The sequence below is a fragment of the Triplophysa rosa genome, unplaced genomic scaffold (assembly GCF_024868665.1).
Source record: "Triplophysa rosa unplaced genomic scaffold, Trosa_1v2 scaffold385_ERROPOS148485+, whole genome shotgun sequence".
Lineage (NCBI taxonomy): Eukaryota > Metazoa > Chordata > Actinopteri > Cypriniformes > Nemacheilidae > Triplophysa > Triplophysa rosa.
The window spans coordinates 47,465-51,897 of NW_026634385.1; positions in this window are offsets into that span (position 1 = coordinate 47,465).

Consider the following 4,433-nt stretch of genomic DNA (forward strand, 5'->3'; position numbering starts at 1 on the left):
ACACCAATTGTCCTTCTGTCCGGTGTAAACTGAGAAGAATATGTATCTGTCAGAGAGAACCTGTTCTCCCCAGAAAACAGGGAACACAGTCTACTTCCTCTGATTGAGCGCGTTGAAATAGTGCCATACAATCTTCGTGTCTGGATTTGACGCAAGCCCTTTTTCTACCATTTCGTTTATGGAATTACTGCGTAGTGTTGGTTTTGAAATATATGGAAGTGCTTTCCACTTTGGGCTGCTATGCTCATAAAGGCCCTACACTCATCCATTTCACAATCATATTGCTGTGCTGGTAAACACTTCTGTATGTGTATAGGTAGTCTCGCACCATGAGAATGTTTGGTTTTGATATAAAGTCCATTCTTTCGATCAATGCAATATCAATAGGATGGGTTCTTGTCCAACGTTCTGCTTTCTTTCATGTCTTCCTAAGTTTGACATGCTGCTGAAATGAATCCGGTAACACTTTAAAATAATGGTCCGTTGTTAACAAGTAACTATGCAGAAAGTAATAGGTAGTACTACATTAACACTTCTATGGATAGGCTATATATGTAGAATATATCCATTCATGTTTTGGTATTAGGCTTTTGGTATTTGTATTTATTCATAAATTTGTTTCCACAAACAACCTATTTTTTCACTTTATGTACGTTAATGTTGAGATTAGTAATTAATTGTTTTTTCTTTATTAATTGGTCATATTTCGCAAGTAGTTCTCAATGATGGCATTTTTCTTTAGTAATTATCAAATACCAAATAAGGAACTACCTTTGTCCTAAATTAGCTATTACTTGTTGCTTAGTTAATCTTGCTTCCATATTAGTTAATAGTATTAAGGTAAGTGTTAATGTAGTACTACCTATTACTTTCTGCATAGTTACTTGTTAACAACGGACCATTATTTTAAAGTGTTACCATGAATCCCACATTTCTGGCACATTCTTTTACCTTGTTGCTCCGGATCAAAATGATCAGTCTTCTCACAAGAGTTCTTCCTCATCTGAGAACATATGACAGATTCCATTGTGGTTATCATCATTTTAGTTATAAGTAAAAATTGTTTAAATCTGTAGATTAGTTGAGTTAAATATGTCAGTGCACTTACCAGAACGTTTCGCTGTCAGCCCTGTTGTTGAACAAACTGAGAAAATTGCATTTAAAATGTGCAGGGCAAGTTTAAAATCGGTAAGAGGCAAAATAAATGCCCTACCATGCTTTTGTAAGCAGTGTTTAAAACCTGGAGCTCTATGGACAATGCCAATGGCTCCTTTTACCACATTTTCGCTTTGGACAGTTGCAAGGTATGGTAAACTTTCCTAAAACGCAAAAAAAACATGTTTTTAGATTTTGTAGTAACATTGCATATTTAGCATATATTTTTGGAAATTGAATTAATTTTCAGAGATTACTTACTGTTGCCTCCATCTTCAAAGTACATAGCAAATCGTATATGGACAAATGATCTTCTGATGCTGTCACCGATGTACAGCAGTAATAAAGCATGATCACCTCCAATTTTCAAAAACTCATATTATATAGCTCTGTAGCTAATTCTGGAGCAGTCACTGACTGTATTGTCCCTGCTAAATAAATCAATTAAAATAACAAAAAAAAAGATTGCGCCAATTTTCACTTCCTCAAAATAACATTGCACCAAACAATGCACCTGAGCACACCTCTTTTTTGCACAAATGAGCGCAAATGCATTTGCTATTTAAACGACGCAGCGCAGGACGGGAAAATGAGCTGCATTGCGCCGGGTGTACGATAGGGCCCTCTGTTTTATTGTCAATGTTAAAAAGAAGTTCTGTTCTTCTTAAGTTGATGATATATTTTATGCATTAAATCATGCTAATTGTTTTCGTGAATCTTTGATGGACTACAATTGACCCATTACATTTATTTGCTGTACTTCAGATCAATTTAATGCATTCTTGCTGAATGTGTCTTTAAAAAAAACTTCTGAGAAGTAGTGTACACCAAAATATTTATATATTTAATAATAATAAATGAAAAACCCACGATAGGGAGCAAACAATTAGCACAACTAAAATATAAGAACTCAAAACAAAAGACTTCCCACGAGGGGGCAAAAAATAGGATACTAAAAATACTACAAATAAAGACATGAGTAGAAAAAGGATTAAAACAAGATGGCGCCGCGGATGGCTGCCTCGGTTTGGAGTGCTCTAGTACTTATGTCTTTTTTGTTTGTTTTTCCTGTTTTAAGCTACTCTTCTTTAATCACTTTTACCAGGGACGAATTGCTTAACATTAAGCAATGCCCTTCTATCAATCTTTTCCCTAATTTTGAAAATTCACACGTCTTACTGGACATTTTACTCGGAGGAGCGGCAGCTCTGTACAAACGCTCTAAAAGACGCAAGCGGGGAAAGCGAGCGGGTGCGCTCGTCAGACTCCGACGACGCGGATTTAGGACCCCGCTGCCGAGTATACACCTGGCGAATGTCCGCTCCCTTACCAACAAAACGGACGAAATACTCTTACTCACCAGGACAAACAAAGATTTTTCCAACTCCGCTGCGCTGTGTTTCACAGAAACATGGCTCAATGACACCATACCGGACAGCGCGTTACATCTGCCGGGTTTTCAGCTGTTCAGAGCGGATCGCATTGCCGAGTCAACAGGGAAGACACGTGGTGGTGGATTATGTTTTTATATAAACGAAGGTTGGTGCAGAGATATAACAACACTGAAGAAGATGTGCTTTTCGTACTTAGAAGCGTTCTCTATCAACTGCAAACCTTTTTATTCGCCACGCGAGTTTTCCTCATTTATTCTCGTGAATGTTTACATTCCTCCACATGCTTGTGCGAGCGCGGCGCTGCAACAGCTGGCGGATTACATCACTGACACGGAGCAGCAACACCCGGATTCTCTTATTATTATTATTGGGGACTTTAACAGAGCAAACCTCTCCCGTGAGCTGCCAAAATACAGGCAGCATATCACATGCCCCACCAGAGACAGCAACATTCTGGATCACTGTTACACCACAATACGGGATGCATACCACTCTGTTCCCAGAGCAGCTCTGGGTCTCTCTGATCATTGCCTGGTTCATCTTCTTCCGACCTACAGACAGAAGCTTAAATCTGCCAAGCCTGTAGCAAGAACAGCAAAGAGATGGAGCAGCGAAACAGAGCGGGCCTTACAAGCCTGTTTCGACTGCACGGATTGGAGTGTCTTTGAAGCTGCAGCCACTGATCTGGATGAGTTAACTGACACAGTGACATCCTACATCAGCTTCTGTGAGGACATGTGTATTCCCACCAGGACTCGCTTAACATACAACAATGACAAACCATGGTTTACAATGAAACTGAGACAGCTTCGTCAGGCCAAAGAAGATGCTTACAGAAGTGGGGACAAAGTCTTGTATAATCAGGCCAAAAACACACTGACAAAGGAGATAAGAGCAGCTAAGAGAAGCTACTCTGAAAAGCTGAAGAACCAGTTTTCAGCCAACGACCCTGCATCAGTGTGGAAAGGCCTGAAAGACATTACCAACTACAAGCCATCATCCCCTCAGTCTATGGGTAATCAACGACTGGCTGACGACCTGAACGACTTCTATTGTCGTTTTGAAATGCAGAGTCTCACCCTTCACACCCGCCCTGACCCTATCTCTGCTATACCATTAACACCTCCTCTTGACATTCAACCTGCACTTAAGATCTGCGAAGAGGATGTTTGCCAGCTTTTCCGCAAACAAAAGATCAGAAAAGCACCAGGCCCAGACAATGTCTCACCCTCCTGCCTGAAAGTCTGTGCGGAGCAGCTGTCGCCCATCTTCACTAATATTTTTAACAGATCTTTGGAGCAGTGTGAAGTCCCTTCATGCTTCAAACGCTCCACCATCATCCCTGTACAGAAGAAACCCAAAATATCTGGACTTAATGACTACAGGCCTGTTGCTTTAACATCTGTGGTCATGAAGTCATTTGAGAGACTTGTACTGGCCCACCTGAAGGACATCACCAGACCACTTCTTGATCCCCTCCAGTTTGCTTACCGAGCAAACAGGTCTGTGGACGATGCAGTAAACATGGGACTGCATTACATCCTACAACACCTAGACAGACCAGGGACTTACGTCAGGATCCTGTTTGTAGACTTCAGCTCGGCCTTCAACACCATAATCCCAGACCTCCTCCTGCCCAAGCTTACCCAGCTCTCTGTGCCAACCTCTACCTGTCAGTGGATTATTAACTTCCTGTCGAACAGGCAGCAGCTAGTGAGGTTGGGAAAATTTAAATCCAGCACATGTACCATCAGCACCGGAGCTCCTCAAGGATGTGTTCTTTCTCCACTGCTATATTCACTCTACACAAACGAATGCACCTCTACAGACCCTTCTGTCAAACTCCTGAAGTTTGCAGATGACACCACAGTCATTGGCCTTATT